The 23,161-nt window shown below is 38.5% G+C and overlaps 1 protein-coding gene across 1 annotated transcript in view; it reads left to right on the plus strand.

Annotated features, from left to right (window-relative positions):
• The first annotated feature begins 8,955 nt into the window (after nt 1-8,955).
• LOC110846932 (serine-rich adhesin for platelets) overlaps nt 8,956-23,161 on the plus strand; it is a 43,245-nt gene continuing 29,039 nt past the window's right edge. Inside the window, exon 1 of the mRNA XM_022093768.2 lies at nt 8,956-9,066. The gene's annotated coding sequence lies outside the window, so the exon portion shown is untranslated. The remainder of the gene's footprint in view (nt 9,067-23,161) is intronic.

A 23,161-nucleotide genomic window follows, 5' to 3' on the forward strand; every position in this document is an offset into this window, starting at 1 on the left:
ATGTGGGGAACTTGAGATTATTCCTTTTACATTACAAGTAATGGTGCAGAGTTGTTATTTGATATATATTTCACAAAATGAATGTTGCACCCTCTTTTCGCTACCTAGCATCAGTTCTCGGATGGCTGAAATCACAAACTTCAAGCTGAGAAAGGAATAATAAAACCGGACAGTTGCAATGCTAGAAGGCATATTTTTGGAAATGAAAGGGGAGCTCGATCTGGAAGTGGAAGGGAAATAATGAGAACAATCATGAAGAAAACCGAGAAACTGCGTTGCAAAGAGGGATCCGACACACTAACCAACCAACCAAAGTCAATAATAGTACATGACGCTTAAACGGATAGATAGGATATGGCACGTAAAGGAGAACATTTTTTATAGGCAGTCCTTCACATGCACACATACAGGAAGAGGGAGAAGGAATACGCATTTATAGGGAAGGAGGGGGATAGAAGGGAATCTTGCTCTCTATACCTACACAAACAACGGGGCTCGTGATGGAGGAGGTGGGGTGAAACGGTGGATGAAGGACAAAAAGACGCAAAGTTTGTTGGACTGCAGCAGCGACGTCAAGTTTGAAACTCGACGTCGTTCAGTCCTCGCAGAGTGTTTCAGATGGCAGCAAAAGGAAATGTGCGGGTGGCAGGAGGTGCCCCAACCAAGGGGTCACCAACCACTTGGGAAGAGGCAATGGGAAGAGGCATCGTTTCGAAGAAGAAGGGAAATCATCGTGCCTCGCCGGAGTTGGTCGATTCAAATTCTAACACTCGACGACATTCGAGTTCATTTGATTCATTCCTGGCTTGCTCTTGGAGATTCCCCCCTCCGGCTCAACATGTTCGTCTGCTCTTGCTGCTGCTGCAATGTTAGCGTTCCTACTTCTCGAGGAACAAATTCTTCTCGCCGATGATGGAATAAGTTTCTATTTTCTTTAGACAAGCTTTGGAATTCTTCCAATGTTCGACGTGGCCACATTTCCTAAAGAAATCATCTTTATGATAGTCTGTCGTTGGCTCTTGCCAACCATTGTACATGCATATGCTGACTACTTGATTTTAGTTTAAGCACTACAGTTCGATCGCCAAGTTATATTTAACATTTATGAATATGTATATTTGACCATTAATAAAACTACGTTCGACGTAGATATTTATATCGGGAATTCAGACCTCTTTGCATTTCATCACTTTTCAATGCGTATATCTAGTTCCACCAGAAGGAGAGAGAGAACAGTCATTAGGTGTGTGCTAGCTTCGTTCTTTCCTTTTGATGCAAAACACCCATCAACTTTTTATTGGCTGTAAAGGAGAATGATTTATGATGAAGAAGATCCGATATCGTTTATTAAAATCAAACAACTCATAAGAACGAAAGCAGCATGAAATTCCTTTTATCGATATACATCAATGGTCGCATTTGGTCTAAAGATTTTTTATCATCGGTTGATTGGTAATTATGTTTTAAGAGTTGTTGCAGTATGAGGCAAATTTCAGACAACAAACTTGATGGTATTTTTTGAAAAAATAACGTTGACTAGTATTCATGTGTAGTTCCAACAGTTTATTGAGTTGGACATACATAAACTTAAAAAATCCTTGAAACTCTCTTTAAAACGTAATTAGTATCATAAACATTGGCAAAGAAAGTTACTCAACTGGAAAGGAACTAACTATTCTATATGGTAATTAACCCCAGACAATCATGCTTTAAGCTTTAATGAAGTACAAACAAGATCAATCAAGGCGACGAAAATTGGTATGCAAGCAAAGAATTTATGTAGGTAATGGAAATTGAAATACCGTATTTCGGGTAATGAAAATATCCCAAGAAGGTATGACCGGTGTGAGATATTACGTATTAATTATTTGAAATTATTGCTATTTAACATATATGTAAAATGCCGGGTATTTAATAAATTGTGAGTACCAAATGTTGCAATCACCCTGAATACTTTTAGTATGAAGTTGTATTGATACAACGATAAATAAAAATATGAGATTTGGAGTGAATATGTGCATTCATAGTATGTATGTATAAATATAAAGTATAGCATAAAATATAAAGATCAAACATGTAGATTCTCAAAAAAATATCTATTTTTTTATTCACTGTCGGCCACCGATTGAAATTTAAACTTGTATTCATGACTAAGTATTCCCAATACAAAAAGTTAATCTGCAGTTTGTGCTCTGGACCAAATTCATGCACGATTTAATCATCAAAAGAAGACAAAGTCAATGCAAGATCACAATGTACTCTATTCAATTCTTTCTTTGACGTATGAATGATACACCGTGATTACTGAAGTCTCGTGAATTAACGTGTCATTTATAATGAGATCTTGCATGGTTTATGTATACGCACATAGCTATTTAAATCATTAACTTTTTATGATATAAATATATTTAATCAAAAGTAACAATTAGTGAATTCGTACCGAGGAATTTAGCTCTATTTATATATGATTATGATTACAAATTCCAGTCTCTTAATAAAATAACCAATATTATCCATCGAAATGAAAATAAATACGTAAGTCTTTGGTTGAAACCCTTGAACGTAACTGCATAATTATATGAAGCTGAAAGCAACCCTTCCTTCGAAACTCTCTCAAAACCATGTACGGCTGTGTTTGCGTCAATTTTCATCTTTGAATTTCTAATAAGTCACCTTCACCACTAGTCGGTGTCGGCAAATGATGAAATCCCTTTTGGATTCAAAACCCCGTTATGAATAATGAATTGGATGTAAGCATGCGACAAAGAAGGTTTCTTGGTGAGACTGAGAGTCGAGTCTCACAAGTCGAGAACAAAGTGAACTCACGATTTAATAAAAATGTTTAACTCGCAAGTTCTGCCCATGCCTCATGAACACCATTTAAATAAATATATCCCGTTCGTGGAGTAACCCCACTTCCCACCAGCACTTGACTTTTGACTGTTGTTGTGTTGTTATTATTCTTGGACGTGAATTAAAGTCGAGAAAACATTGGGGAGACAGGAAGGGTAGGACCCTTCAGTCAGTCAGAGCCTGATAAAAAATGCTTCTTATCAGACGAGAGTCATCTCCTTGCGTCAGAGAAAAACGAAATTATACACACATTGGTCTCGTGGTTATGCTCCAGTCCACACACGGAGACAGAGATCGACCTAGACGGCCTCGCCTTGTAAGGTAATCGCTACGTTACTACTGAAATTTTTCTAACGTGACCAATGTAATAATGGTGGCAAATAGGTATGTAGGTGCTGCTGTTGTGTAATGAAAGGAGGAAAAAACTTAAATTTCATGGACAGCTCTCGTCCTCATCTCCATTTACGACAACGGAGAATTTGTGTGGCATGACATTCTATTGTGCTCAATCCTTCGTTCGCCTGCATCAGTAAAGAAGAGAATAAGACAAAACAACAAAAGCAAGTGTTTCTTCAACCTGTTTGCCACGCCTTCTAACAGAATTTTGAAAACATGATCAGAATTTCTTTTGTGAAGCTTTCAAACAAAATTCATTAGCTTGTTTTTCATTTTTTGCCATACTTCGATGTGAAACAACATTTTATGTGGAGTACAAAAGTAAAAGAAGTAGAAGAATGTGCATTTTGTATATTTCATAGTTGGTTATACAAATAAATAAACCGTCGCAAACGCGCATACGGAAGTAGCTTCAGACTACTTCACTCCAAGCACTCCCACGACATCGCGGGAACACTTGATTTTACTGTATTTCATCTATACATTCAATTTTTCCAAAAATCTCATTTTGCCCCGACCACACCCCCTAGTGATAAGGGGGTGTGGCACAACTCGGGAGCACTTTATTCTACTGTATTGCATCTATGCATTCAATTTTTTCAAAAATCTCATTTTGCCCCGACCACACCCCCTGGCGCCCGGGGGGTGTGGCACAACGGGGGAACTCAAAATTTCACTCCATTTCATCCATAGATTCAATTGCACTAAAAATCTCATTTTGCCCCGACCACACCCCCTGGCGACCGTGGGTGTGGTCCGGTTGCACCCAAAAGTTGATAGGATCCTCCCCCTGGGGTATTATGTATGATGGCGAAAACCGATTTCGATTATCTTTATCCGTTCTCCCGTTATCCTGCTGACAGACAGACGGACAGACAGACAGACAGACAGACAGACAGACAAAGTCTTCACATAAAGTAGCTAAAGCTACTTAATAAAATATATAAAAGTGTGATTCAAATATTACGTAAAAGGAATCTCATGACGTCTCATGAAGTACATAATAACCATAATCCTCTCAAATATTCTTTCTTTTGCTGCGTATCATTAAATTCATTGCATCCATGAAACTTACTTTAAACGATGATGATTATCCCATAACTTTTCTTTCAAAAGCTTGTACTATAGAATATTCATGTTATACAATTCTAGTTACTTTGAAAGTTATGTATGTGCATTGTCGTAAATACGTCTTTTAATAAAATAACTTTATAAAACTTATTTCAAAATCATGAAAAATCGTGATTTGCATGATTTGTGAGACCTAATAATTATTACCATATAATAACTATGCATTATTACAATTTCTGGCATTCGTACAGTTCAAAATATGAGAACGCAGCTCCTCCACAACAATAACAAAATCCTGGTAACAAAAGTGAGACCACATCAAAAGGCGAGTCCCCATTGCACACACCGAGCGTGATAAAAGCGTGAAGACGGAAAAGACATCGATCCATGGACGGCAATCTTCCTTCAGCAGCATCAGCATCAGTGGTTGGTAAGAACTTATGGAAAAGTTGACGACTCAGTCAGGGTGGATTGGATCCGTTCTAATGGCTTCACTTACTCCCTTATCATCGTCATTCCGTAAAAGCAGAAAGCAACGGTAATGATAAATAACGGCTGTTACTTAAGTGTAAGTTGAGAAGCATTATAACCACCAACCCCAGCGAGCAGCCAGCAACATCCGTGTTTCATTGCTGAATAACTCTTGGCGTAATAACGTGTCCTACGTGCATAGGCAACACCCAGGCACATTTAATGGCTTTCTCTGTCAATACGAGGACGATAGAGATATTGATTTCCCTGACCAGCCCTCGTACCACCGGTGATAGTCGCTAATTAAATGTCAATAACAAAACCAACAACGGCTGCAACCACTACCTACCACACGATGCTCCGATACCTGTGCATGACCAAACTCGATGCGGAAACAAATTTTGGGAAGAGTATCACATTCCCCGGTGGCGATATTTGTACCTTCACTTTGTAATTCACATTTTATTACTTGTACAACAGTAAAGGTAGAATAGAAAAGTTGGATTGCAAACATTGACTTGTTGTGACTTGACTCTTATAGAAAATTTTTCAATAAGTGATGAAGATGATTGCAGCTCAAAACTATTTATTTTTTCGTCCGGTATAACTGCTATGCCAAAACTTATTCTTAAAGACCTCAAAGAAGGATATCTGGAAGTTTGTAATATTAATTACGTACATCCTTTGCTACTACTTGCTGGAATAATTAACATTATTGTTAATTAGCACAAATTCATTTCTTAAAGTAAGTATGTAAGCACGGGGTAATTTTCTACATCAGTATATTTTGGTTAATGCAATTTGCACATTGTCCTAAAACCCTTGGATATCAAAGAATTCATATTGACTGAGATGGTGTACACTACTTTAAAGGTTGTCCAATAGTCTAATTGATGAAATGATTGAGATGATTACTTGATAAGTACATCTAAATTGGTCAAATCAATTCTTGGAACATCGCATGACTTAATCAGGGAATTCTAGGCTGTGATTATTCATTGGGATCAACTCTACTCACTGACTATCAACTATTGACATGAAAATAAGTTCTAGAGTGACGCATTGAATACTCCGCACTAATTAGACATCCTGTTTATCCCAAAAGTACCTTCACTACCCAACACGCGTGTGTCATTTTCCTTGGTTAAATAAGAGCCACTCTAACAGAGGCAGCCACAGTGAGAGAGAGTGAGAGCCTTGAATAATGGGATGAAAATGAAGGGCGTCCGACATTTTGTGAGGCCTGGAAAGGGTGTGACCAAAGATGAGAAGCTGCTGCTCCCAGAACTCCCTCAGCAGAGAAGAGCCTTTTAGCTGACTTTAGGGTGAAGGGATACAGGCTGCGGGTGATGATGTTCTGCTCTCCGTCCACCAAATCGAAATCGAAGCTCCTTCAGCAGATCCTCTTCATCAGATCCCCAATCTCTCGTGAATTATTATTCTTCTCCTCGTCGTGCCTCTCCATAATAATCCACCACTATTCTCCAGCACCAGATAAATGCACCATCCGTGTACGAGTCTCTCTCTCTCGATGAGTCATGAGAATTTAATTGTTTCCTCATTATTATCGAACTGCTTCCAGCCCTCATTTCCTCCATCTTTATAGTTGGATAGCGTAATAATTCGCGTAAGTGGAGTAGTTCCATGCTCCACTTTTGACCATTTTTTTAAGGAAATAAGTTCAATATGATTTGCTTCTGATTTACTTCTGATTAATTAATTTTTTCGCATAATTGTCATATAGCTGACTCGTGCAAAATTTATGAATTTATCCATCATGCATAGAGTTAAATCCCATAAAATTGAAAATATTTTATCTTGATAACGCAGCATGGTTCATAATAATTAAGGTTAAAAACATGACGAAATAATCAGTCCGTCATAATCTCGTAGTCTCACATTTACCCACACACATTTTTTTGATTCTTCTCTCTCTATCTCTCTTTGAGATTTAATTCATCACCATAATTGAAATTGTTTCTTATCAGTCCATGAATTACGTTATCAAGCTGTGCTTTTGCGGTTATCTGTTGATTGGTGTCATCCTACTATATAGGCACGATGGGCTTTGTCCTTTGTAGCTCATACCAATTGTATGGCGTTCCGGTGGATTACATTCACCATAAATTTCAATACTGTCCAGAGTTAGAAGGTTAGAAAATCCAGACGAACAATTATGGAATGTATTCAATGAAACTGATATTAGTTTCAATAAGTTTTACATGTAATTATACAACTTATCACACAAGATAAAATATAAACAAATTAACCAAGACATGCAATTAACGCATATTTTATTACATTTTCGTCTTTCATCGTGGAAGAAAATGCATACATGCTGCATTTTTTCTGTAAAATTACAACTTGATTTAAGCATATAAATATAAAAGTTAAGACACAGGAACGCAAAAAATAGAAACACAAATTATTTTCCAGAGTTTGGTTTCTAAACCTCAAATGATACAGCCATGTATGCATGTATTACATTTTGATTAGCAATATCTCTCCAACAGTCAGATCAGTTACAGCTTCGAGCTTCAACAGTTGTGTCATCACAAAACTTATTTAAATGTCGTCAACATATGTGACAACAAACATACGACGTGTGCAACATGCGTTACTTTTTGTAATAGCCATCATCTGGACTCTGTCTGTGAAGCAGCAGAGTTTATTTTCGGGGTTTCGTCCATATTTTAAACCGGACACTCTACGTGGAAATGATAATGTCACAACACTAAAATTCCGCTCCAGTCCTTGTCAGCTCATTATGTGGACATCATCATCGTCATCTCTCCATCCTCTGCGTCTGCTAAGCCTCGACGGAGCAACGTGGTGGATGGGAAACGGAAGGGCCGATGTTAGGCTCATTTTCGAAAAGTATTAGCATTCTGAAATGAAAACATTTCGACCCGAGCTGCTTTCAGGGCCCCCAACAAAAGGTGGTGTGGGATATACAGAGAGTTGCATAAGAGACAATATGCATATATCATCCTTGTGCGTGCATAGTGGTGAGATCCGTTGATCCCTATCCGTTCCAGGTTTTATTTTCGAAAGACATTTCCACCATCGAAACGAGGAGAGGGGAATGAAAACGAAATCCTTTCAGCTCTCTAAGAGCGAGCGAGAGGGGAAATTCTCATTCGTCTCACCCGATCCCGTCTCACATTGTTGTTGGAAAAAGGGTATTGCTGGCTGGCTGGCTGACAGCTCACAAAGGAAACTTATTGCGTACATGGGAATGGAAAGTGCGTAATCTATAATTTAAATGGGAATTTCGAAGCAAGCCCGAAAAGCAAGCCCTGCAGCATTTGAAGAGCATATCCCATATAAAATATATACACTCCTTTTTCCCATACATACATATACTTAACCCAACTGCACATACATACCACTCGGTCTCATGTTCTCGTGACATGACATAGCACTAGGAAAAGTGAGAGATATAGTCCACGGACGGTGGTTACGAACACTGTTTAAAGTAAAGCGAATGATGTAAAAGCCCATCTATTAAAACTACAACGAAATCCTTGGGGCTACTATTCCCTGAATAAAGCGTAATGCCATACAGATAATGTGTGCCAGCATTCAACATTTGCCGTATAATAATATTTCTCAACTCCAGCAGCGTGGTTACAGCAAGCCACCAACGCATTGGATGGATGCGAGATGGTGAGCCAACCACTACAACTTTTGGTAAATTACATACAGCGAGTTCACTTTACTCCTCTTCTTCTGCTATAGAATTTTGTGGCGTGGCTCTTTTCGAAGCTAATAACATTTTCGTTTTATGCGAGCGAGCGACGTACGTAGCAGCGATGTAAAGGAAGCAGGAGAGAAGAAGGGATATGGGAATTTTGTGGAGCAGGATTGTGATATTTGGGTGGGTGACTTGAAGCCACTTCTTCTTTACGAGAACCTCTGTATAAAGAGAGGATATGCCAGGCTGAATGAGAGAATCGTATGCAATGCACATAAAGGATGACGCGAACGTGGTACTGGTGGCGTTGTTCGTGTTGAAGCTATTCGTTCTGTATTTACTGGCTCTGTTGGGTCGACGTCGGGGGACGACGAGAGTTGGTTTGGTGAGGGGCAATGTAATCATGAAGTTGCGCATCGTGGAAGCTCTTTTCAGCCTGTTTTCCTACTTTTCTCAGCAGTCTCCATCAAAGTGTCGCCGGAGAAGGGTCACGTCTCATCCGGACCTTCGTTTTATCATTAGTGATCAGTGGTTTGAAAATACGGAGGATTTTGGAAATTGGATTTTCTCCGAATAAGGTGAGAAAACCGAGTCTCTTCCCTTTTGGTCCGCTTTTCCGCACTTTCTTACGCTTTTTCACAGGTTTATCCAGGTTTTCGCAGCCCGACTGGAGAAAGTTGTTGCAGAATGCCCCATCTGAGGCACTTTCATGGAATTGCTTGCCGAGTTGAGAGATGCCTGGTGCAGAGGGTGATTTACATGGTCTTGGTTATTGGTAGTGCAAGTAGTGCTCTGTGTACCGTTAGCTTTGCAATGCCGAAATGTTGCACGACACTACCAAAAACAACTGTGCAGCCAAGTTTGTTTTGCTTTTAGAGTGGATGATGGTGAGTAAGTTGGCTTGGTTGTGCTGTTACATGTAAGGCTTGGGATCGTCAAATTTTGTGAATTGACTACTCTGCTACCACCACTACTATAGTATCTTGTTTGGCTTCATTAGATGTTTGCGGTATTCGTGTGATTTACTGATTTACATTAAAATGCACTTTGGCTTGTACGAGTCAGAGACGAAGGAACTTTGTGAGACGCTCGTCAGTTTTATGTCTACTCTTCTCCCAATCTTTTCATATGCATCCATCTGTTTTGATTCATTGGGATCGAGGATAAACTGATAACTTTATTAGGATAACTTTTATTGCTCATTTTGGTTCTGGCGTGTAATAACGCTGCGTATATTGTTTGTTTACCTCAAGACACATTTTAATCTCTTGATCCTTCCATAAGCTTCATTTCTTCAAACTTGATTTGAAAAGCATCCTGTTTTTTGCGTGCGTATGTAGATAAGCTTTTATAGAAAGTCTGATTTGCATTTTAAATTTTGAGCGAGGAGCAGCATTAAAATTTTTGCCATTAAGATTTTGAATCGTTAAAAAGGATATGTGGATTAGATGACTGCTTATGAAATATGCTGAATGTTGGCTCGTGCTGGAAAATTGTATAGTGAGCCTTTCATGAGCATTATTGTTACCCACTCCATTCGTCTTGTAGCACAAGCTCTTTCTGTTATTCGCATTCTAAACTTGAGTTGATTTCATGTTTTGTTACACCGGTTGAAAGGTCGAAATAGAGTGAGTGAGAGCAATAATAAATCCAAATAGTAGCAGCAGCAGCTGGAATATCACATCGGGATAAGGAACACATGGACAGGGCAAAATTTATTCCTCTATTTCTTTCTCGTGTGGCACTTGGTTATACGCTCATTCCGTCCAACCAACTTCTTGTGAAAAGGAATCGTGAAAAAGGTGAAATGCACACAAGAAGGAAAAAGAAAGAAGTAGCAAAAGAAGAATAAATGAAATAACGCATACATTCAGTTAGATCCTTTTAAACCTTCTCGGATTCAATTCGTATTAATCACTTTATGAGTGCCAGTGGTACATTTCTCCCTTATTACGTTTCTTGGTGTGTGTGAGTCTAATTTGCAACGGGAGAAAGAGGGGATTACTTATTGCTAGGTTTGCCATGTGCCGTGCGGGCTGGGATTTTTCTTCCTCGAACTTTGATCACGCTGGAGAGCGAGAGAGACGGACGGGAAGAAAGGGAAAGATGAAACGCCTTTTATTGCTTCGATCAGTGTCCTTTGCAGAATATATCTGTTGAGCAATTCCAATTCAGGTATAGGGTTGGCTCCTCGCATGGTGAAGAGCATTTTTGCTTTGAAATGCTAGTGATTTCGAGCTGGATGGTTTGTACACATAAAAACTCGATACGAAGAGAATAGAATGAAATAAGGTTGTTGGGCGTCCTATCCATTTCTTTCATCCGACTTGTCCAAAATGTTTCTGTATCTCGTCACTGCTGCGATGGCAAACGGCGTTCCGAATCTCCAATCAGTCTTGGCCTTTCCATGTCGTCTTCTTGACTTGCCTTTCTTGATCTCTCCATCTCTCTCTCTCTCTCTGTGGTTAGACACAATGGCTAAGTGACACTTCTTTCCGTGCTATTATTACTCGAATGGCCCATTATCAACATTGTGTGGCTTAAGAAGTGTCGAAATTGGATTAGCGTGGAGGACAATTTATTTTATTTCTCCATATTTGTTTAAAATTGGTATATTTTATGTGACTCATTAGTACCACTAAATAATTTCTGATGCAACAATGGGACTGAAATACTTGAATTATGGTTATGAGGAAATGCTTATTCAGCTACGATGTTCTTAAACGCATGCCATATTATATATTTCGGTTCAATCATTGCAAGGTTGACTTGACTTATGCAGTTGCGTGTCGTTTCCTACATTTTGTTATAAGATGGACAAAAATACGTGATTGTCAATCAAAGTCTTTTAGAAATCACGCACAATTCTCAATGAAGTATTGAACATTGTGAAATAAGTGTTTCTTTCCGCGAGACTTTCCGTCTTATCATTATACTGAAATTTATGCCGTCTAACTCGTTTTGTATTGTTTTGAAACCTTGTGTGTGATTTCACCATCATCAAGCATTCGATAGTTTCATGAGGTCGTCTACACTTTTTTATTGTTCTTTATTATTACTCAGCAACAAAACCACAAAGTTGGAGTCACCGGATTCATTCAGCTGTCTCGTATTAAAAGAAATATGTAATGTAACCATCTTTCGGTTCAACGAGCTCACTGCTCCGGATTATGTGAACAGCAACGGCATACACAAGATCAGGATTATACGCATTGTTTTGACCAGTATGTGCATATACCCATTGATGAATTTCGCATCGTTTGCCATGTTTTGAAGACACGACAGATGGTGACTCAAATTAGCCAGTTGTTTGTTTGTGGTGGAGAAAGTAGCACCTTCACATCGAGTATCTATATACATACCTCCACCCACTAAATAAGTGGACGCGTAGGTGAGCAAGAGAAAGCGTCGAAATTTTCTCCAGTTGGGTTGTTGAGGAAAGTCTCTTCCCGATCCGGCTGTTGTTGGGCATCTCTACACGAGTTTCTATTTATAACACGTGACGGAGAGATGGTGGTGATGAGCTTTTGGTATACACTTCTCCATTAAGAAGGGTATTTTCGGAATCACCTTTCTGTATCGTTGTCCCCAAATAAATAGCGCAGTGTACTTGCAAACTACTTTCGATAATGTTTATTGATTTCTCTCCCGAAAGGAATGTGCTCACTTGAGCCTGCCCTCCTCCATTCTTACACTTTTACGCTTTTCTGTTCAAATAACTGCACAAAAATAGGCAGTTATCGTTAAAGCCACATATTAAGCAAATTCCTAATATATGCATACAGTCTGTAGTGTAAGTAAGACATGGCACAAGATGCCAGGTCTCAGTTTGAGGGTCCAAGGCATGAATGGAAATAATATCGACTCGAGCCATGGCATAGATTAAGCACACGAGACGAGCGAACGAGGGGATCCGTTCATCCATCCATCCGCTAATAGGGTTTTAAATTTTAAAAAGCTTTCAACTTCCCCCGACACAGGCTCAAAGTTTCTCAGTCTGTCGGATTCCTGTGCATCCTCTCATAAGAATCACAAGAACAACGTTCCTATTCATTTCAACCGGCCGGTCCCATAAATTATGGTGATGTTTCGATAAAATGGATGAATTAAAAATATATGTCAAGTCGACGACCAGTAAAAAATAAGGTCTTCCAGTCTTGATTTTATCATCTCATCATCATCATCGTTAACCCAAAGTTGATCTTGATTTACATATTTGGCTTGTGTATATTATACCCACACGATGTATGTGTTGAGCGCTGTTAGCTCAACTACTTCATTCAGATTCATTTCCAGAAGTCATGGTCGTGTATGTAACCGATGGTTGAAATACAGCATCCGGTGTGCTACAGATATTGGGTGTGATAGGAAACTTTGGTGCTGCTGTGTAAGTCGACTTGAAATTATGCTATTTCTTTCAGCAAAAGACAACATCCGACTATTTTTCGTTTTATGCATTCGTGGTGTGTTGGAGGTTGAGTAGTAAAAGCAGTTAAAAGTTACAACTTTTAACGGGGATCTGTGGCACATGTCCTGTTTTGTCGGGTTTCTGTGTGAAGGTGTCATAAAACAGTAGGCTATTGCCCACGGTCCTAATTCATGGTGCAGCCTTCGTGTGCATCCTTCACTGTTTTCTTCTTGGACTCATTCAGGGAGATGCCAAAGAAGGAACTCGAAATTATTGACTTTTAGGGAACTTAACGGGCAAGCAGGAAAATGTGTTCATCGATAGCATTCACTCACTCGTTTCTCTTACGTTGCATGGCCATGTGAACGAAAATGGGTTCGTCGATGGGACGGGAACAGGTGCAAGGCGGTGATGAGTGAATCTCCGGTTTAAAAAGGTTTCATAATACACTCGGAAATATATTTTTGATCTTTGGTTGTTACACTTTCGGTTCAAATTATTTCAAAAACCACTCAATGGAAAATTACGTTGGGTTAAGGAATAATGAAATACCAATATTGCACAATCCAACAATGCTGATTGTGCCAACATCAGGACAGCCCTCTTGGATACACTGCTTCATTCGACGTTGTGTATCACACATGTATACGCAGGTTGTTAGTGCGGCGATATGCGGAATAAAACATGAGATGGTGAAGGGTGCCACAATGTGCTTTTATAAATTAAATAAATTCTGAAAGAGCACGAAGTAGGAGCAGATAAGTGAGTCAAAGTCAGGCTCATGGTCCCAAATACGTCCCAAATACACTGTGTACTTCTTGTATGTAACGGCGTGTCACCAGGGATCACATTTTACAAAAGAGTGATATCGCTTCGTTATTGAATTCTCTTGGCTTCAGCAGAAAGTCAGACACACACAGCAGACTCGAATTTTTTGGTTTCGTCCCTTTTGTCAGCATGCAGTTAGTTCTATTGCTGCCTGCATGCATACTATCATATTCAAACCAACTTGCTTAATTGCCATCTCCCCGTTTTCATTTCCCAAATGATTATTACGACTCAACCCTCTGGGTAGTTCAAGTTGGGGGCATTTAATCTCGCTCCAAAAATATTACTTTACTTTAATTGGAAACTTCCATATAGAGCAGCCCAGAAGAGTCGGATTTAGAAAAGGACGAGCGCATACTTTTCATTCCCTTCGTTTCAAGCGCGGAAAGGTGAATTTGTCATGCTACCAAGAACCCCACAATTACACCAACTTTTGTTTATGGGCCGATTCAATGAATAAAAATTACGTATTATTACTCCAATTCATTTACTTTATCAAGCATTCATTTATCTGTACAGTACTTGTGGCTTTTAGTGGCTGGCGTCTGCTGCTGCTGCTTTGTTCGGCTTATCTCTCTCTCTCAATGTATGTGTAACAACAGTCTATTTGTTCGGCCAATTTTGTCTCATGTGTGCTTACGACATGGCACCACAACAGATCGCTTCTGTGCGATGTAAGATGTTATGTTACAGCTGAACAAGGCAGTTTTATGTATGTAGTTGCTCCCGAAGCTACTTGACTACACACAAAAATTCTCTTCTGACACAGGATGAAAAAAGAAAGATGATGACTTTGTCATATTTCCAAACGACTGATAATCAGTCACAACAAGTTGGAAATTAGGCCTTCGTCTTCCTCTCTCTTAACCATTATCGATACAAAACATTTGTTTCCTTCCCAATTCCCATGAATGCTCTGTCTGCTAGGATAAAAAGGACTCACTTCCTGCTCACCAAGTGGGTTATAAGATTTCTATAATAACCATTCCTTAAAGGCTTACTTTGTTGATTAAATATTTTGTCTCAAAGTGCCCCAAGTTCGTGAATGTTTCATCTAACATATAAGTAAGTACATATAAGTAAGCAAGCCTGTTCTATAAGAATCAGGATAAATTTTCACATTATTTACATAATTCGTTTCCAGCAAACACAAGCCTGAGCACCAAAGCTTTGAGATAAATATTTTGGAAGGGAAAAAATGTGGAAAAGTTTTGAGGTAGAATTTATATGCACCCGGCTGTCCACCACAAAAATGAGAACTAATGAAGGCTGTTCCAAATTTCTTTTGAGATTGAGAACCGGTCTTCCTTGAATTACAACTTGATTTTGACCGTATTGTGTTTTTCATGTCGAAGATGGTAGAGCAAGACTGTGTGTAGTTTGGTGTGGTCGGTGGTGTCGGTGAGAAGACTCCACAATTGTGAACGGGATTGTAACCCGAGGCAGGTAGACGAGAGCGAGCGAGGAGATGATGATGACTTCAATTCCAAAAACGAATAAGCTGGTCTGGAGGATGGTGGAGTATCAGATTGGGTCGGTCGGTAGGTTCAAGTCAAGCACACTTATTATCCTCATTTCTTACCATGGTTAAGATTTAATGACCACTTGAAGAGGTACAAACGAGATCCAGTTCAAACTTAGCTGGGAAGGAATCAGAGAGGGTCTAAATGACTATTATTCCTCTTGGTTATTAGTTCTATAGTACGTGCACTCATTTTCTTCTACCTGGATTGCTTTAAAACTAAGCCAACGTGACCAATATCCATTTGTGAGATTGTCTTTTGTACATTAATGGTTTTAGTGATCAACTTCACGATTGTGGCTTTTATTCCTGTTTATTTGACTTATTTTTCGAATTGACGAGTTTAATCTAAAATTGATTCGACGATGCATCGGTACTTTGCTAATGACAGACTTTGACAATCATTCTACCCCGTTTCTTTGGTTCAAAATATAGTAAAAACTCCAAGATGCATGAAACATTTATCTTTTTTTAAAGAAAATAATGTGTATACATTGGTTTCGTTTCTTGTTGCGGTTCAACCTGTCAAGCTGTTTCAGCTTTTTTTTAACATATTGAGCTTTCTTTGAGCTTCTCGACTGTGTGTCATGTTCTTCTTTGAATGACATGTTGCATTGTATGGTGAAATATAACGACATTCTGTGTCAACTGTCACTGTGGGACATGCTTTAGTGGTGTGTGATGGGCTTCTCTCATCTCTTCTCATCGTGATAATTCTCAATTTTTCTTGCTTTATGTAATTCGTCTCATTTTTTAACTCTTCGGAAGTAGACATCGTACATCAATAGATAGCATTGTATGGATGGGCAAGGATCGGACCGAGAAAATATAAATAAATTGTGACGACCACGTCGATTACAGTGGACAATCCCAAGTGCATTGTGTTTTGTGGATTTGGTCCGGCCGGAAGGGAGAGGAAAGAAATGGAACGGGCTTAACTTAATATTAGGCGGGGACGCTGAGAGAATTTCAATGAATTCTTCTTAAGAGAGAGAGACCAACCAAGTAAGACCAAAGTATGTACATCAGCTCGAGGGGGCTTATTCGGTCAGCGGTCTTTGGTTCTTGATTCCAGAAGGGCGAGCAGAGAAAAGTGGACAAATTACGCCAAAAATTGGATTTGTAACTTGCGAATTAGATATTCTTTGGCGTTTAATAAACTGTCTCAGATTATGGAAATTTTACAAAAACCGAATTGTATCAGAATTGTAATAGTTTATTGGTATTCACAGGGATTATCTTGTAATTAGATTCAAGTCAATACTTTTGAACATACTTCTGGCAGCAGAACATATGCGGTAGCACAAATAACAAAGAGAATGTAGATTTTAATCAGATTTATGATAATCAACATGTATTTGTAGGGGAACAAATCTATTGAAAAGAAACCGCACCATTTTTTAATAACCAGGTTCAAATTTCTCTAATCAAAGTATCTTTTACTCAGTTATCAAATTCACTTCAAAACCGAGGAGTAAACTATGCACGTTACCAAAATATGTTACAACTGTTTTTCTATTGTGAATGATGACGAGGTACTCGATAAAGAGAACGAGACAGGTGCTGTTATATAAATTGGGAGATTTTCTTGTCACATTGTAAAACATTTCTTTCTTCCTCTGCTCGAATCTCTATTTCTCATGCACGTTTTTTACCCAGTGGAAACAAAAAATGATTCTGTGCCCTATAGTTCGCCATAGGTTTCGTATGCACGCAGATAATGTGTACGAACGTCTGCTTCGAAAATATATTCCCCTCTCTCCTCTTCCATCCATACATTTTTGATTCAGTCCAAGTTGGAAAGTTGTGAATGTGGGTAATCTCAGGCAGAATGAAATGATACAGTATAATGTCTCACTCTTTTGTTGAATTTGCTGCAACAAAGCATGGTTTTCCTTGTGTCTTATCCTTCTGAAAGCACGATATTCAATCTGGCCACTCTTGATTTGGGAGGCGATGTCTTGCCGAGTCAAGGAAACTCTCTCACGTGAGACGAAGGAAGATATTCGACTGCAAGGAGGGTGACTTGATGCAAAAGTGGTGGTGACTGGAAAGCGTGAAGGAGTTGTGAAAACTTTTCCGTGCATAACGACGCTGGCAAAAGAAAACAAGAGCGTGGATGAGCACTAACTGCCGCCCTGTGCGATGTTGATTCTGTTGGTGGGCTAGCCAGCTAAGGATAAATTCATGCACTTTTCGGCATTACAAGGCGTTTATTTGAAAGAGTTGAAGTTTTTACTGGAAAGTTAAATAAGCGTCAGCTGGGGTAATGAAAAATTGAAACAGCTTTGTAAGTAGAATGGATGAAACGAATTCCTTGAGGCATGTACAACACAGTCTTTACGCCTTCAAGCCATATTATTATATGGGACTGAGGGAGAGCAGGGAAGCGGATATTAAGTTCTCTTATTCTGTTTCTCATATTCACCAAAATTGCTGCATTCGACAAAACAGACTTTCCAATTAATTCTGACTTTAATTTCGCCTTTTCGCATTCCAACTCCAATTTGTTGACACACACTGATTACGCAATACTCAATTTCTAATTTCTTAGTAGAATTTTTAAGGATGCTATGCTACTTTTGGCTGGAGTTTAAGAAATTTTCGCCGTTGAGAGGATTTATCTATTTATCTTTCAACAAGTCGTAAAACATTGTTTAACAAATAATAATGTACCTAAAAATACTAGTTACCATTACCACACTCTGGGTACATGCACATTTTAAGGTTGTACATAAATTGTATTTTGACCATTTTTAAGGGGACTAAAGTGCAGCACAGTTTGCGATACTCACTTCTGCCAGAGCACTTTACACTCGCATTGTGATATGGACGAGACATTTTCATAAATTAGTGCAGATTGAGATCAGTCGTATTCATCAAAACTGCATCTGACAGCTGAAATGAAATGCTTGTTTTTCCTCGAAAAGATCCGCAGTCCATAAACCTGCTGCAAGTAATGAGTAATCCCATTTACTGGGGTGGTGGCTTGGTTTGTGATGTAATGATGTCGAGGGGGAGGGAAGAGAATGAATAGGGGAACCAAGCCACAGCAAGTGCCCACTGTCTCAAACTTTGTAGACCTTTTATCTCGTATTTTTTCAATTGTGTGCACACTTTAGTGAAAAACTAACAGAAACTTGGACAGTAAACTTGCAACCTTGAGGGATTTGCTTACGTGGAATGAAAGATAGCTCACACTTTGTATTATTAGTATCATCGTATTGTGAGCAGTACAAGATGTGCGTGTATTATGCATGCACCACGCACCACCAGATCTACAACTGCGGGTTAGTTAGTTGACAAATAGCGAAATGAACATAAAGCTTTATTCACGTCAGAACGGTAGTATGGAAACAATGGTCGGGGGGAAATCGACAGATATTATACTTCCTTATCTCTCTCTCTATGCATTATTATTACCTGGAAGTGAAATCCAACCACCAGATGTTTCTCGGACATTTTTCCCTCACTCCAACCCACCACCCACACCTCAATCCTTTCCAATTTATTTCTATGCATCCGTTAATTATTAATTTTATATGTAAAAAATCCTCCAATAAGTCTCTTAATCCATTAAGCGAACTATCTCTCATTCATCTTAATAAGTTGCAATGTGTGAGACTAGAAGATTTGAGTAACACAAATTCTATAGATTAGTGTAAAATTTTCAATATTGAGTAGTAATTGGTTACATGGATTTCATTGTGAAGATGTGCATATGCAAAGGGGCAAAATCGATCAAACTCGGAGAGTAGGAAGATTTATAGATGGTGGGATGGAGCGAGGAGGTTAGATATCTAGCCATCCGACCTCCCCACAGGGGATAGATTTATTACTCTCGTAACTTTTATTAATTGACGGTTTCGTATTCAATTGGCAATAGAGTCCAAGATCCTGGAGGGATTTTTGTCCAGCGTCGTGGTCCACCAGCAGCACGGTCCCCGATTCTTAGCTCCTTGTTACATGTAGTCTCCATTTTATTCACCTGCAACCTGCAGATAGACAGAACCACACACACAGAAAAGATGAGCCATACATACGTAGTGTGATTTGTTGGAGGAATAACGTCAAAGCAGGAATAGAATGGTAAGAGTTAAAGGCCATTTGATTAGCATAAACTTCAACTAACAATTCACAATCCAATCCACTAAGGTTTATGTACGCATTTGGTTAAGCACTGCAAGAAGTATGAACATATTTATTTGTGGCAAAAGTAAAGCCTACTACAAAATGAAATACGTGTATGAAATGTCTTCTCCTTCACAGTGGAAATTCCACTTGACAAATACATTGGGCAGAATGCGAACGCTGCGAGTACACTAACGCGAGATGAGGAACATGAGGATTTAAGCTGTAAAATAACTCACGAGTAGTCCAATCATAATTATCATTAAAAGCTTTGGGCATTAACGTGCCTTGTTTTTCAGGAATAACTGGAGTTGGGAGGGTACAACTTGTCTCCGAAATTTATTAATGGGATTTATTTACATTCTATATTCAAATACATTGCGCAACCATGTAGGGATGTGAGCTGCATACCATTACGTAGAAAAGTTGACTATGCTGCTCATAAAATTTTGTTGCATTAAAGTGTAATGAAAAATTTGAACTAGTTATTCAGAGCCCATTATGCATACATATTTCTATAGATAAACTATGGTGGTGGTGGTGTTAATCGTAATGTAATGACTGAACAAGCAGGGATATTTTTGTGTATTGCATAATTACGTTTTTATCTAGATTCGACTCTTATCATGCAGCAGATGAAGTTGATGAACGTGAGTGATATTGCTGAAGTGGCTGCTTTTGCCTGCTACATTTTCGTCGTGCTCTGTGCGAGTGGTTGTTGTCTCAGTCGTCCACGAATTGGGCAATATATGCTAATGACGAGCGTTTTTTGGCACGCCAACACCAGCAATCCGTTTAGTCTCCATTCCTTGTTGTTGGCTAGTTTTTGGTTGTTGTAATGCAATAATGCAAAGCAGACAGCTTCCAAGTAACGAAATACACGAGTAGATGTGCACAACATTAGACAAACAAGAGTCACTCACTACAACTACTACTGCGTAGACCTATGGGGAACATGACATGGATTGAAATTCACGTAGAGTTGAGTGTTTGTTACATCATTATTACGTCGAATCGCGTTAAGAGATGTGCTTTATAATTATTTGTTTATTCGAGAAGTTGATAACACTTTCGGGGGAATAGCTTATGAATTGACCAATGATTGGTTTCCTGAACTTATTTACTCATAGCTATTTTCTAGATGTGAGTTCTGAGCAGAAATAAAAAGTAGGTAGGCTCAAACGACTCAAAAACTTGAAGCTGTATTAGAAAGAGGAAACAAGTAAAGTGAGGTAATCAGAACTTTTGTAAGACAAATTAGATTGGAAGATGGAACTCATACATAATAGTTATCATTTTTAAGGATATAACGGTCAGCTATTTTAAATGAGATGACCATGAACGGATTCTCCGGCAGAACCTGAAAAAAACTGAATTTTCGTATGTTACACATATGGGGCTATGTGAGACACTCTGATTTTTATTTCATTTAATTCGGAAGAAAATAAGTAATTGATTCTCAGTGAGAAACAGCTTTGAAAAACGAAAGAAAATGCGAAATTGAGAAATTATGTGTTGTGAGATGCATGGGTTGTTCAGAGCTTGAGTGGAGGTTGTGCTCGCAACCAGCCGAATCTCACTCGACTTCTCGCTTGTTTCACGTTCAAACTGCTTCGGAAACTTATCAACTGCACGAAAACGGATTATAAAAATGCGGGAAATTTTATACCATTTTGAACCCTGGAAAATTTCCGTTCTTCTGATGTATTTTTGAAAGAGATTGAGTAGAAAATACGCCTATAACATGGACTGAAAGAAGGCGGAGCTTGAGCGTTTGATGGACTCTTTCCTCACTTTTGAACAAGTTGAACGGTTGCTTTCTTGTGAATAATTCCCTGTTATTCATTAACCAATTGTCCAAAATTAATGCTTTTTGCACCATAATACGGCTCGAGAATTTGGTCATATTGACTCATAATTTAAAAGTCTATAGACTGTGTACTATAGGCACCACAGAGCAAAATCCAACATGGACGCGAGTCAAAATAGAGAATGTGTTTCGTTCTCATTTTTACTTTTAATTCGTTTATTGTAAATGGCTTGCATATTCTATTCTATTACAGTTTAAACAAATTACCAATTCCAATGATCTGTAATACTTGAATTTTCAATAATCTCGAAAAAGTAGTAAAATTCGTGAAATTATAAATATGGAGGAAGTAGCTGAGCTACATATGTCCAAATTTGTTAGTTTCAACGATTCTTCTATTTCCTGAAATACCTTCTAAAACACTTTACGCGCAGTATTACAATTTTTGACGTGTAATATGGCGGACTTATCCTGTACGATGTTTGATGTTTCGTACTGTTCACTTTTTATCACATTTATAAAACAAGACAATTATGGAGAAATAGATATTTCTAGTAATTTCAAGTCAGTTAAACTTGATAAATTTAGTTGATTTAGATTTATTACAATTTTTGTTGTATTTTGTTCTGCTAGTATTCTTTAATATCGTCAATGCACCCAATGTTTTTTCCGTGAGATTAAATCGAATCCACTATCCAATTTCGTCATGTTTACTTTGGAATTTGTTGTGCAAATAATTAGTAGGATTACTTGTCTGGTACTCACAGATAGGGGGCACATTTACTTGCACTTGGTCATGTGCATGAATTTCAACTGTTTGCCAAAGTGCCTACAAATATTTCCACCCTCGACACAAGTCACGATGAGATTTATGATTTATGCGTGTTGCAGATAAAACCATGTAAAATAACGAGGTTTTCCCATTCTTGTGGTAACAAGAGCTTGCATTCAAGCAAACTCTGGAATAAACGATATCAGTTTTGCTGACCCTTTCTCCTCTCTCTCTTTCTCTTGCTATGCAATAACAATTCGGTTCTTCCTACTCAAAAATAACTGCTTCGTCCAAGGAGAAGAGAGGACGTGTTCTCTGGAATAAAACTCGATCTCTCCTCTTCTGGTTAATGGCACTTCCATTTTAAGACGAGATCTTATTCGATCCGAGCTACGCACTTATTTCTTAGCCTGGCTTTGAATATTGCTACTCTTTTTTTACATGGATAGAAGACGACGAATGTGCCTTGCCTACCCCTCTGGGGCTTTATCAACTGTTTTTTTTTTAATTTTTTACACTTAACCGCTCAATTACTGTGTGTAATCACCAATCATCAAAGTTTCAAATATGGATAGAATTTAAAAGAGATCACAATCATTCCTTAACTTTTTTCTGGTATTCGTTGTCGTAATTCTGTATGGAACAATTACGGCAATTCACGTATAAATATATCCAACATTTCACCATTACACTTACACACCACAGTCTTTGATTGTGATAAAATGGCAATGTCACTCTTACGACAGGCTTATTGGTCGTAGGCTCCTTGAGAATAAAAGGAAATACAGATTAGGATTGGAGTTTGAACACAATGGGAATTCTAATGACATGCAAGTTTATTGTGGCGATAAGCCTCTTGGATTAAAGTTAAATTTTCGGTGCCATTCTCCAGCGAGTGTGGCTATTACTTGGCCATAATTTTACAGCTTTTTTCGTCTCCAACTTATTTATTCGGGAATAATATATAACGTGAATAGAATGCGTTTTGATATAAAATAAACCTGTCTTTCCGAGTGTGGCACAAGCCTGAAAAATGGGCGAGGAGAAGATTATGTAGTTCTTTACATCACATTTCATCATAAGGTGAGGGACACGATGGGAGAAATGAAGGTCCATTTATGGACATCTGGTAATGAAACTTTTGTCTTGGAGGAGAATTGTCATTTCTTCCAAATTCAAGTCCAGTTTAGTTTAGTGAAGTC

The sequence above is a fragment of the Folsomia candida genome, unplaced genomic scaffold, assembly GCF_002217175.1.
Source record: "Folsomia candida strain VU population unplaced genomic scaffold, ASM221717v1 Fcan01_Sc003, whole genome shotgun sequence".
In the NCBI taxonomy this organism is placed as follows: domain Eukaryota; kingdom Metazoa; phylum Arthropoda; class Collembola; order Entomobryomorpha; family Isotomidae; genus Folsomia; species Folsomia candida.